The following is a 13,550-nucleotide window of genomic DNA, read 5'->3' on the forward strand; positions in this document are numbered from 1 at the left end:
TGCACAATAGCATAGCCTAACCCTCTGTACTTTGGTCTATATTGATGCGGGACATAGACAGCCAGCTGATGACCAATCCATTAGTGCAATGGATGGCTGGAAGCATTTGTCTTTGCCTTTGCAATACCACAGAAGCAATGCATGGTCAATGTACAGCAATGACACACCTGTGTGAACAGCCAGGAGACCCCCCCCCCATGTTATGTTACATAGTTACATAGTTAGTACGGTCGAAAAAAGACATATGTCCATCACGTTCAACCAGGGAATTAAGGGGTAGGGGTGTGGCGCGATATTGGGGAAGGGATGAGATTTTATATTTCTTCATAAGCATTAATCTTATTTTGTCAATTAGGAACATTCAGCACCCACCCGCTATCAAGGCAGCTGCCTATCATGTCATGCCCTACCTGCACAGGTGTGCTGGCTACTCAAATGATCCAATTAAGGAGGCCATTTAGTCAGCAGCAGCAGAAGTCCTGTGCCTGGACGCTCCAACAGGGGCCAGACACAAGCAGAAGCAGAAGCAGCAGAAGAAGCAGCAGCAGCACCACCTTTTGTTTTTTGGCTGCAGCAGCAGCAAGGCCCACAGGGCTGGCTAGCTGGCTAGCCAGCAAGCAGGTAGCAATGAAAGTAGGAATCTTTCTTTTTAACCCTGTAAGGGGGTGGTGCACTGTACCCGAAGATACTGCCATATCGGGTCAATGCATAGGGCGACGGAAGCAAGCTTCGAAATCGGCCCCCGTTCTCAAAAATCCATTTAATATATGGTCCCCAGATAGGGGACGTATCAGATATTAAACTGATAAGAACAGATACTACACTTGATCTTAGCCAAAAGGCCGAGAAGCGATAACCGTGAAAGGGGCGGGCCCAACAAGGTCCCCTTCATGGGCACTATCACTGCTTGCTGTCAGGGAGGCTGCCAGACAATTTTCCATGCACACTCTGGGCTGGGGGGCAGTCAACCACCAGTACACACAGCAGAACCTAAACCCATACCATTATTGCTAAGCAGCAAGACAGGGGCCCATTGCACTCCCACGGGGCCTTTTTAAATGCAATCCATAACCCGGATTTGCCAGGAACCCTTCTTACTCCTCCTACTTGCATGTGACACTGGGCTTAGGATCTGCATAGGAAACACACTCACAAGCACACACCTACCTTTGTTGCCTGCAGATGCCTCCTTGGCTGTCCCCAAACGGTATCAAACCAACACCCACGGGAAGCTGTAAGCATAGAGGACATGCCTGCACCCCATTGGACTTACCTGTGTGGGTTAAATCCGGGTTATTTGACAACCTATGGCGGTGATGGTTCTGCTCAGGCAGAGCAGTGCTGATGCTCCTCATAAAGCTGTCGCTGCTGTGAAGGTTCTAGGTGACATCACAAATCCCTTTGGTTACATACACAACAAAGCTGGGTTGTTGTTGTTTACACTCTGCAAGGCCTGTGGAAGTGAGTGACATCATAGCACTGTAGTTCTGAGGGTTCAAGATGGATGCAACAATCTCCTGTTGCTTCTATGAAGGCCGTAATAGACGACATCACCAAACAGCTCCATAGTCACATACACAGCAAAGGAGAGATGTTGTTTACACCTAGTGATGTCAGTGGTATTGAGTGACATCACAGCACAGTGCTAAGGCTCCTGGGCCTGGACACAGCAGCGGCTGCAATATCTCAACGGAGAATACGTTTATATCTATGTGTGTGTGTGCGCATATATATATATATATATATATATATATATATATATATATATATATTTCTCCGCCGAAATCACTTTTAAACCCATTTCCACCTTTTTTTCCCTTCTCTTCCTCTTACTTTTTTTTCACGTTTTTTTACGTTTTTCTCCTTTTCGCCTCTTTTCTGGGCGTATTATTCTTCTTTTTCTTCTTTTTTTTCGTCTAATGCATACCCCATCAGTGCAGCAATGCTTATTCAATACCGCCAGCAGATGGAGACACTGGGGGATAATTTTCTAAGGATTTATACTGATTTTTCCTGTCTGAATTTGTCGCACAGAAAGTTGCAGGCCAAATATGTGTGACATTTCTGCGACTTTAGCTTCTAGAGCATTTTTACAACATTATACATAGGTGCTGAATACATAAAAAGCGACTGTTCAGCGACAGACAAGTCGCATCGGCTGAAAGTAGGCCAGAATGTCAGTCCATGTTGGAGCAGGTTTAGATACAGTCTAAAGCATAGATCTCAAAGTCTGTGCACAGAATTTAGCAAGGGCCTCGCACCTTCTGATGCATCAGGTAGGTGCACAATAGCATAGCCTAACCCTCTGTACTTTGGTCTATATTGATGCGGGACATAGACAGCCAGCTGATGACCAATCCATTAGTGCAATGGATGGCTGGAAGCATTTGTCTTTGCCTTTGCAATACCACAGAAGCAATGCATGGTCAATGTACAGCAATGACACACCTGTGTGAACAGCCAGGAGACCCCCCCCCCATGTTATGTTACATAGTTACATAGTTAGTACGGTCGAAAAAAGACATATGTCCATCACGTTCAACCAGGGAATTAAGGGGTAGGGGTGTGGCGCGATATTGGGGAAGGGATGAGATTTTATATTTCTTCATAAGCATTAATCTTATTTTGTCAATTAGGAACATTCAGCACCCACCCGCTATCAAGGCAGCTGCCTATCATGTCATGCCCTACCTGCACAGGTGTGCTGGCTACTCAAATGATCCAATTAAGGAGGCCATTTAGTCAGCAGCAGCAGAAGTCCTGTGCCTGGACGCTCCAACAGGGGCCAGACACAAGCAGAAGCAGAAGCAGCAGAAGAAGCAGCAGCAGCACCACCTTTTGTTTTTTGGCTGCAGCAGCAGCAAGGCCCACAGGGCTGGCTAGCTGGCTAGCCAGCAAGCAGGTAGCAATGAAAGTAGGAATCTTTCTTTTTAACCCTGTAAGGGGGTGGTGCACTGTACCCGAAGATACTGCCATATCGGGTCAATGCATAGGGCGACGGAAGCAAGCTTCGAAATCGGCCCCCGTTCTCAAAAATCCATTTAATATATGGTCCCCAGATAGGGGACGTATCAGATATTAAACTGATAAGAACAGATACTACACTTGATCTTAGCCAAAAGGCCGAGAAGCGATAACCGTGAAAGGTGCGGGCCCAACAAGGTCCCCTTCATGGGCACTATCACTGCTTGCTGTCAGGGAGGCTGCCAGACAATTTTCCATGCACACTCTGGGCTGGGGGGCAGTCAACCACCAGTACACACAGCAGAACCTAAACCCATACCATTATTGCTAAGCAGCAAGACAGGGGCCCATTGCACTCCCACGGGGCCTTTTTAAATGCAATCCATAACCCGGATTTGCCAGGAACCCTTCTTACTCCTCCTACTTGCATGTGACACTGGGCTTAGGATCTGCATAGGAAACACACTCACAAGCACACACCTACCTTTGTTGCCTGCAGATGCCTCCTTGGCTGTCCCCAAACGGTATCAAACCAACACCCACGGGAAGCTGTAAGCATAGAGGACATGCCTGCACCCCATTGGACTTACCTGTGTGGGTTAAATCCGGGTTATTTGACAACCTATGGCGGTGATGGTTCTGCTCAGGCAGAGCAGTGCTGATGCTCCTCATAAAGCTGTCGCTGCTGTGAAGGTTCTAGGTGACATCACAAATCCCTTTGGTTACATACACAACAAAGCTGGGTTGTTGTTGTTTACACTCTGCAAGGCCTGTGGAAGTGAGTGACATCATAGCACTGTAGTTCTGAGGGTTCAAGATGGATGCAACAATCTCCTGTTGCTTCTATGAAGGCCGTAATAGACGACATCACCAAACAGCTCCATAGTCACATACACAGCAAAGGAGAGATGTTGTTTACACCTAGTGATGTCAGTGGTATTGAGTGACATCACAGCACAGTGCTAAGGCTCCTGGGCCTGGACACAGCAGCGGCTGCAATATCTCAACGGAGAATACGTTTATATCTATGTGTGTGTGTGCGCATATATATATATATATATATATATATATATATATATATATATTTCTCCGCCGAAATCACTTTTAAACCCATTTCCACCTTTTTTTCCCTTCTCTTCCTCTTACTTTTTTTTCACGTTTTTTTACGTTTTTCTCCTTTTCGCCTCTTTTCTGGGCGTATTATTCTTCTTTTTCTTCTTTTTTTTCGTCTAATGCATACCCCATCAGTGCAGCAATGCTTATTCAATACCGCCAGCAGATGGAGACACTGGGGGATAATTTTCTAAGGATTTATACAGATTTTTCCTGTCTGAATTTGTCGCACAGAAAGTTGCAGGCCAAATATGTGTGACATTTCTGCGACTTTAGCTTCTAGAGCATTTTTACAACATTATACATAGGTGCTGAATACATAAAAAGCGACTGTTCAGCGACAGACAAGTCGCATCGGCTGAAAGTAGGCCAGAATGTCAGTCCATGTTGGAGCAGGTTTAGATACAGTCTAAAGCATAGATCTCAAAGTCTGTGCACAGAATTTAGCAAGGGCCTCGCACCTTCTGATGCATCAGGTAGGTGCACAATAGCATAGCCTAACCCTCTGTACTTTGGTCTATATTGATGCGGGACATAGACAGCCAGCTGATGACCAATCCATTAGTGCAATGGATGGCTGGAAGCATTTGTCTTTGCCTTTGCAATACCACAGAAGCAATGCATGGTCAATGTACAGCAATGACACACCTGTGTGAACAGCCAGGAGACCCCCCCCCCATGTTATGTTACATAGTTACATAGTTAGTACGGTCGAAAAAAGACATATGTCCATCACGTTCAACCAGGGAATTAAGGGGTAGGGGTGTGGCGCGATATTGGGGAAGGGATGAGATTTTATATTTCTTCATAAGCATTAATCTTATTTTGTCAATTAGGAACATTCAGCACCCACCCGCTATCAAGGCAGCTGCCTATCATGTCATGCCCTACCTGCACAGGTGTGCTGGCTACTCAAATGATCCAATTAAGGAGGCCATTTAGTCAGCAGCAGCAGAAGTCCTGTGCCTGGACGCTCCAACAGGGGCCAGACACAAGCAGAAGCAGAAGCAGCAGAAGAAGCAGCAGCAGCACCACCTTTTGTTTTTTGGCTGCAGCAGCAGCAAGGCCCACAGGGCTGGCTAGCTGGCTAGCCAGCAAGCAGGTAGCAATGAAAGTAGGAATCTTTCTTTTTAACCCTGTAAGGGGGTGGTGCACTGTACCCGAAGATACTGCCATATCGGGTCAATGCATAGGGCGACGGAAGCAAGCTTCGAAATCGGCCCCCGTTCTCAAAAATCCATTTAATATATGGTCCCCAGATAGGGGACGTATCAGATATTAAACTGATAAGAACAGATACTACACTTGATCTTAGCCAAAAGGCCGAGAAGCGATAACCGTGAAAGGGGCGGGCCCAACAAGGTCCCCTTCATGGGCACTATCACTGCTTGCTGTCAGGGAGGCTGCCAGACAATTTTCCATGCACACTCTGGGCTGGGGGGCAGTCAACCACCAGTACACACAGCAGAACCTAAACCCATACCATTATTGCTAAGCAGCAAGACAGGGGCCCATTGCACTCCCACGGGGCCTTTTTAAATGCAATCCATAACCCGGATTTGCCAGGAACCCTTCTTACTCCTCCTACTTGCATGTGACACTGGGCTTAGGATCTGCATAGGAAACACACTCACAAGCACACACCTACCTTTGTTGCCTGCAGATGCCTCCTTGGCTGTCCCCAAACGGTATCAAACCAACACCCACGGGAAGCTGTAAGCATAGAGGACATGCCTGCACCCCATTGGACTTACCTGTGTGGGTTAAATCCGGGTTATTTGACAACCTATGGCGGTGATGGTTCTGCTCAGGCAGAGCAGTGCTGATGCTCCTCATAAAGCTGTCGCTGCTGTGAAGGTTCTAGGTGACATCACAAATCCCTTTGGTTACATACACAACAAAGCTGGGTTGTTGTTGTTTACACTCTGCAAGGCCTGTGGAAGTGAGTGACATCATAGCACTGTAGTTCTGAGGGTTCAAGATGGATGCAACAATCTCCTGTTGCTTCTATGAAGGCCGTAATAGACGACATCACCAAACAGCTCCATAGTCACATACACAGCAAAGGAGAGATGTTGTTTACACCTAGTGATGTCAGTGGTATTGAGTGACATCACAGCACAGTGCTAAGGCTCCTGGGCCTGGACACAGCAGCGGCTGCAATATCTCAACGGAGAATACGTTTATATCTATGTGTGTGTGTGCGCATATATATATATATATATATATATATATATATATATATATATATATTTCTCCGCCGAAATCACTTTTAAACCCATTTCCACCTTTTTTTCCCTTCTCTTCCTCTTACTTTTTTTTCACGTTTTTTTACGTTTTTCTCCTTTTCGCCTCTTTTCTGGGCGTATTATTCTTCTTTTTCTTCTTTTTTTTCGTCTAATGCATACCCCATCAGTGCAGCAATGCTTATTCAATACCGCCAGCAGATGGAGACACTGGGGGATAATTTTCTAAGGATTTATACAGATTTTTCCTGTCTGAATTTGTCGCACAGAAAGTTGCAGGCCAAATATGTGTGACATTTCTGCGACTTTAGCTTCTAGAGCATTTTTACAACATTATACATAGGTGCTGAATACATAAAAAGCGACTGTTCAGCGACAGACAAGTCGCATCGGCTGAAAGTAGGCCAGAATGTCAGTCCATGTTGGAGCAGGTTTAGATACAGTCTAAAGCATAGATCTCAAAGTCTGTGCACAGAATTTAGCAAGGGCCTCGCACCTTCTGATGCATCAGGTAGGTGCACAATAGCATAGCCTAACCCTCTGTACTTTGGTCTATATTGATGCGGGACATAGACAGCCAGCTGATGACCAATCCATTAGTGCAATGGATGGCTGGAAGCATTTGTCTTTGCCTTTGCAATACCACAGAAGCAATGCATGGTCAATGTACAGCAATGACACACCTGTGTGAACAGCCAGGAGACCCCCCCCCCATGTTATGTTACATAGTTACATAGTTAGTACGGTCGAAAAAAGACATATGTCCATCACGTTCAACCAGGGAATTAAGGGGTAGGGGTGTGGCGCGATATTGGGGAAGGGATGAGATTTTATATTTCTTCATAAGCATTAATCTTATTTTGTCAATTAGGAACATTCAGCACCCACCCGCTATCAAGGCAGCTGCCTATCATGTCATGCCCTACCTGCACAGGTGTGCTGGCTACTCAAATGATCCAATTAAGGAGGCCATTTAGTCAGCAGCAGCAGAAGTCCTGTGCCTGGACGCTCCAACAGGGGCCAGACACAAGCAGAAGCAGAAGCAGCAGAAGAAGCAGCAGCAGCACCACCTTTTGTTTTTTGGCTGCAGCAGCAGCAAGGCCCACAGGGCTGGCTAGCTGGCTAGCCAGCAAGCAGGTAGCAATGAAAGTAGGAATCTTTCTTTTTAACCCTGTAAGGGGGTGGTGCACTGTACCCGAAGATACTGCCATATCGGGTCAATGCATAGGGCGACGGAAGCAAGCTTCGAAATCGGCCCCCGTTCTCAAAAATCCATTTAATATATGGTCCCCAGATAGGGGACGTATCAGATATTAAACTGATAAGAACAGATACTACACTTGATCTTAGCCAAAAGGCCGAGAAGCGATAACCGTGAAAGGGGCGGGCCCAACAAGGTCCCCTTCATGGGCACTATCACTGCTTGCTGTCAGGGAGGCTGCCAGACAATTTTCCATGCACACTCTGGGCTGGGGGGCAGTCAACCACCAGTACACACAGCAGAACCTAAACCCATACCATTATTGCTAAGCAGCAAGACAGGGGCCCATTGCACTCCCACGGGGCCTTTTTAAATGCAATCCATAACCCGGATTTGCCAGGAACCCTTCTTACTCCTCCTACTTGCATGTGACACTGGGCTTAGGATCTGCATAGGAAACACACTCACAAGCACACACCTACCTTTGTTGCCTGCAGATGCCTCCTTGGCTGTCCCCAAACGGTATCAAACCAACACCCACGGGAAGCTGTAAGCATAGAGGACATGCCTGCACCCCATTGGACTTACCTGTGTGGGTTAAATCCGGGTTATTTGACAACCTATGGCGGTGATGGTTCTGCTCAGGCAGAGCAGTGCTGATGCTCCTCATAAAGCTGTCGCTGCTGTGAAGGTTCTAGGTGACATCACAAATCCCTTTGGTTACATACACAACAAAGCTGGGTTGTTGTTGTTTACACTCTGCAAGGCCTGTGGAAGTGAGTGACATCATAGCACTGTAGTTCTGAGGGTTCAAGATGGATGCAACAATCTCCTGTTGCTTCTATGAAGGCCGTAATAGACGACATCACCAAACAGCTCCATAGTCACATACACAGCAAAGGAGAGATGTTGTTTACACCTAGTGATGTCAGTGGTATTGAGTGACATCACAGCACAGTGCTAAGGCTCCTGGGCCTGGACACAGCAGCGGCTGCAATATCTCAACGGAGAATACGTTTATATCTATGTGTGTGTGTGCGCATATATATATATATATATATATATATATATATATATATATATTTCTCCGCCGAAATCACTTTTAAACCCATTTCCACCTTTTTTTCCCTTCTCTTCCTCTTACTTTTTTTTCACGTTTTTTTACGTTTTTCTCCTTTTCGCCTCTTTTCTGGGCGTATTATTCTTCTTTTTCTTCTTTTTTTTCGTCTAATGCATACCCCATCAGTGCAGCAATGCTTATTCAATACCGCCAGCAGATGGAGACACTGGGGGATAATTTTCTAAGGATTTATACTGATTTTTCCTGTCTGAATTTGTCGCACAGAAAGTTGCAGGCCAAATATGTGTGACATTTCTGCGACTTTAGCTTCTAGAGCATTTTTACAACATTATACATAGGTGCTGAATACATAAAAAGCGACTGTTCAGCGACAGACAAGTCGCATCGGCTGAAAGTAGGCCAGAATGTCAGTCCATGTTGGAGCAGGTTTAGATACAGTCTAAAGCATAGATCTCAAAGTCTGTGCACAGAATTTAGCAAGGGCCTCGCACCTTCTGATGCATCAGGTAGGTGCACAATAGCATAGCCTAACCCTCTGTACTTTGGTCTATATTGATGCGGGACATAGACAGCCAGCTGATGACCAATCCATTAGTGCAATGGATGGCTGGAAGCATTTGTCTTTGCCTTTGCAATACCACAGAAGCAATGCATGGTCAATGTACAGCAATGACACACCTGTGTGAACAGCCAGGAGACCCCCCCCCCATGTTATGTTACATAGTTACATAGTTAGTACGGTCGAAAAAAGACATATGTCCATCACGTTCAACCAGGGAATTAAGGGGTAGGGGTGTGGCGCGATATTGGGGAAGGGATGAGATTTTATATTTCTTCATAAGCATTAATCTTATTTTGTCAATTAGGAACATTCAGCACCCACCCGCTATCAAGGCAGCTGCCTATCATGTCATGCCCTACCTGCACAGGTGTGCTGGCTACTCAAATGATCCAATTAAGGAGGCCATTTAGTCAGCAGCAGCAGAAGTCCTGTGCCTGGACGCTCCAACAGGGGCCAGACACAAGCAGAAGCAGAAGCAGCAGAAGAAGCAGCAGCAGCACCACCTTTTGTTTTTTGGCTGCAGCAGCAGCAAGGCCCACAGGGCTGGCTAGCTGGCTAGCCAGCAAGCAGGTAGCAATGAAAGTAGGAATCTTTCTTTTTAACCCTGTAAGGGGGTGGTGCACTGTACCCGAAGATACTGCCATATCGGGTCAATGCATAGGGCGACGGAAGCAAGCTTCGAAATCGGCCCCCGTTCTCAAAAATCCATTTAATATATGGTCCCCAGATAGGGGACGTATCAGATATTAAACTGATAAGAACAGATACTACACTTGATCTTAGCCAAAAGGCCGAGAAGCGATAACCGTGAAAGGGGCGGGCCCAACAAGGTCCCCTTCATGGGCACTATCACTGCTTGCTGTCAGGGAGGCTGCCAGACAATTTTCCATGCACACTCTGGGCTGGGGGGCAGTCAACCACCAGTACACACAGCAGAACCTAAACCCATACCATTATTGCTAAGCAGCAAGACAGGGGCCCATTGCACTCCCACGGGGCCTTTTTAAATGCAATCCATAACCCGGATTTGCCAGGAACCCTTCTTACTCCTCCTACTTGCATGTGACACTGGGCTTAGGATCTGCATAGGAAACACACTCACAAGCACACACCTACCTTTGTTGCCTGCAGATGCCTCCTTGGCTGTCCCCAAACGGTATCAAACCAACACCCACGGGAAGCTGTAAGCATAGAGGACATGCCTGCACCCCATTGGACTTACCTGTGTGGGTTAAATCCGGGTTATTTGACAACCTATGGCGGTGATGGTTCTGCTCAGGCAGAGCAGTGCTGATGCTCCTCATAAAGCTGTCGCTGCTGTGAAGGTTCTAGGTGACATCACAAATCCCTTTGGTTACATACACAACAAAGCTGGGTTGTTGTTGTTTACACTCTGCAAGGCCTGTGGAAGTGAGTGACATCATAGCACTGTAGTTCTGAGGGTTCAAGATGGATGCAACAATCTCCTGTTGCTTCTATGAAGGCCGTAATAGACGACATCACCAAACAGCTCCATAGTCACATACACAGCAAAGGAGAGATGTTGTTTACACCTAGTGATGTCAGTGGTATTGAGTGACATCACAGCACAGTGCTAAGGCTCCTGGGCCTGGACACAGCAGCGGCTGCAATATCTCAACGGAGAATACGTTTATATCTATGTGTGTGTGTGCGCATATATATATATATATATATATATATATATATATATATATATATATATATTTCTCCGCCGAAATCACTTTTAAACCCATTTCCACCTTTTTTTCCCTTCTCTTCCTCTTACTTTTTTTTCACGTTTTTTTACGTTTTTCTCCTTTTCGCCTCTTTTCTGGGCGTATTATTCTTCTTTTTCTTCTTTTTTTTCGTCTAATGCATACCCCATCAGTGCAGCAATGCTTATTCAATACCGCCAGCAGATGGAGACACTGGGGGATAATTTTCTAAGGATTTATACTGATTTTTCCTGTCTGAATTTGTCGCACAGAAAGTTGCAGGCCAAATATGTGTGACATTTCTGCGACTTTAGCTTCTAGAGCATTTTTACAACATTATACATAGGTGCTGAATACATAAAAAGCGACTGTTCAGCGACAGACAAGTCGCATCGGCTGAAAGTAGGCCAGAATGTCAGTCCATGTTGGAGCAGGTTTAGATACAGTCTAAAGCATAGATCTCAAAGTCTGTGCACAGAATTTAGCAAGGGCCTCGCACCTTCTGATGCATCAGGTAGGTGCACAATAGCATAGCCTAACCCTCTGTACTTTGGTCTATATTGATGCGGGACATAGACAGCCAGCTGATGACCAATCCATTAGTGCAATGGATGGCTGGAAGCATTTGTCTTTGCCTTTGCAATACCACAGAAGCAATGCATGGTCAATGTACAGCAATGACACACCTGTGTGAACAGCCAGGAGACCCCCCCCCCATGTTATGTTACATAGTTACATAGTTAGTACGGTCGAAAAAAGACATATGTCCATCACGTTCAACCAGGGAATTAAGGGGTAGGGGTGTGGCGCGATATTGGGGAAGGGATGAGATTTTATATTTCTTCATAAGCATTAATCTTATTTTGTCAATTAGGAACATTCAGCACCCACCCGCTATCAAGGCAGCTGCCTATCATGTCATGCCCTACCTGCACAGGTGTGCTGGCTACTCAAATGATCCAATTAAGGAGGCCATTTAGTCAGCAGCAGCAGAAGTCCTGTGCCTGGACGCTCCAACAGGGGCCAGACACAAGCAGAAGCAGAAGCAGCAGAAGAAGCAGCAGCAGCACCACCTTTTGTTTTTTGGCTGCAGCAGCAGCAAGGCCCACAGGGCTGGCTAGCTGGCTAGCCAGCAAGCAGGTAGCAATGAAAGTAGGAATCTTTCTTTTTAACCCTGTAAGGGGGTGGTGCACTGTACCCGAAGATACTGCCATATCGGGTCAATGCATAGGGCGACGGAAGCAAGCTTCGAAATCGGCCCCCGTTCTCAAAAATCCATTTAATATATGGTCCCCAGATAGGTGACGTATCAGATATTAAACTGATAAGAACAGATACTACACTTGATCTTAGCCAAAAGGCCGAGAAGCGATAACCGTGAAAGGGGCGGGCCCAACAAGGTCCCCTTCATGGGCACTATCACTGCTTGCTGTCAGGGAGGCTGCCAGACAATTTTCCATGCACACTCTGGGCTGGGGGGCAGTCAACCACCAGTACACACAGCAGAACCTAAACCCATACCATTATTGCTAAGCAGCAAGACAGGGGCCCATTGCACTCCCACGGGGCCTTTTTAAATGCAATCCATAACCCGGATTTGCCAGGAACCCTTCTTACTCCTCCTACTTGCATGTGACACTGGGCTTAGGATCTGCATAGGAAACACACTCACAAGCACACACCTACCTTTGTTGCCTGCAGATGCCTCCTTGGCTGTCCCCAAACGGTATCAAACCAACACCCACGGGAAGCTGTAAGCATAGAGGACATGCCTGCACCCCATTGGACTTACCTGTGTGGGTTAAATCCGGGTTATTTGACAACCTATGGCGGTGATGGTTCTGCTCAGGCAGAGCAGTGCTGATGCTCCTCATAAAGCTGTCGCTGCTGTGAAGGTTCTAGGTGACATCACAAATCCCTTTGGTTACATACACAACAAAGCTGGGTTGTTGTTGTTTACACTCTGCAAGGCCTGTGGAAGTGAGTGACATCATAGCACTGTAGTTCTGAGGGTTCAAGATGGATGCAACAATCTCCTGTTGCTTCTATGAAGGCCGTAATAGACGACATCACCAAACAGCTCCATAGTCACATACACAGCAAAGGAGAGATGTTGTTTACACCTAGTGATGTCAGTGGTATTGAGTGACATCACAGCACAGTGCTAAGGCTCCTGGGCCTGGACACAGCAGCGGCTGCAATATCTCAACGGAGAATACGTTTATATCTATGTGTGTGTGTGCGCATATATATATATATATATATATATATATATATATATATATATTTCTCCGCCGAAATCACTTTTAAACCCATTTCCACCTTTTTTTCCCTTCTCTTCCTCTTACTTTTTTTTCACGTTTTTTTACGTTTTTCTCCTTTTCGCCTCTTTTCTGGGCGTATTATTCTTCTTTTTCTTCTTTTTTTTCGTCTAATGCATACCCCATCAGTGCAGCAATGCTTATTCAATACCGCCAGCAGATGGAGACACTGGGGGATAATTTTCTAAGGATTTATACTGATTTTTCCTGTCTGAATTTGTCGCACAGAAAGTTGCAGGCCAAATATGTGTGACATTTCTGCGACTTTAGCTTCTAGAGCATTTTTACAACATTATACATAGGTGCTGAATACATAAAAAGCGACTGTTCAGCGACAGACAAGTCGC

General features: G+C 46.0%; 6 non-coding genes across 6 annotated transcripts; all 6 read right to left on the minus strand.

The window, feature by feature from the left end:
• Nucleotides 1-663: 663 nt before the first annotated feature.
• LOC130303609 (U2 spliceosomal RNA) lies at nt 664-854 on the minus strand. Its single transcript, XR_008853652.1, has one exon. It is a non-coding gene; the product is annotated as a U2 spliceosomal RNA (small nuclear RNA).
• Nucleotides 855-2,944: 2,090 nt separating this feature from the next.
• On the minus strand, nt 2,945-3,135 carry LOC130303620 (U2 spliceosomal RNA). The gene has a single exon (XR_008853663.1). It is a non-coding gene; the product is annotated as a U2 spliceosomal RNA (small nuclear RNA).
• A 2,086-nt stretch (nt 3,136-5,221) lies between these two features.
• On the minus strand, nt 5,222-5,412 carry LOC130303632 (U2 spliceosomal RNA). Its single transcript, XR_008853674.1, has one exon. It is a non-coding gene; the product is annotated as a U2 spliceosomal RNA (small nuclear RNA).
• Nucleotides 5,413-7,502: 2,090 nt separating this feature from the next.
• On the minus strand, nt 7,503-7,693 carry LOC130303643 (U2 spliceosomal RNA). The gene has a single exon (XR_008853685.1). It is a non-coding gene; the product is annotated as a U2 spliceosomal RNA (small nuclear RNA).
• A 2,086-nt stretch (nt 7,694-9,779) lies between these two features.
• On the minus strand, nt 9,780-9,970 carry LOC130303653 (U2 spliceosomal RNA). The gene has a single exon (XR_008853690.1). It is a non-coding gene; the product is annotated as a U2 spliceosomal RNA (small nuclear RNA).
• A 2,094-nt stretch (nt 9,971-12,064) lies between these two features.
• LOC130303644 (U2 spliceosomal RNA) lies at nt 12,065-12,255 on the minus strand. Its single transcript, XR_008853686.1, has one exon. It is a non-coding gene; the product is annotated as a U2 spliceosomal RNA (small nuclear RNA).
• Nucleotides 12,256-13,550: the final 1,295 nt, after the last annotated feature.

The sequence above is a fragment of the Hyla sarda genome, unplaced genomic scaffold (genome assembly GCF_029499605.1).
Source record: "Hyla sarda isolate aHylSar1 unplaced genomic scaffold, aHylSar1.hap1 scaffold_1234, whole genome shotgun sequence".
NCBI lineage: Eukaryota > Metazoa > Chordata > Amphibia > Anura > Hylidae > Hyla > Hyla sarda.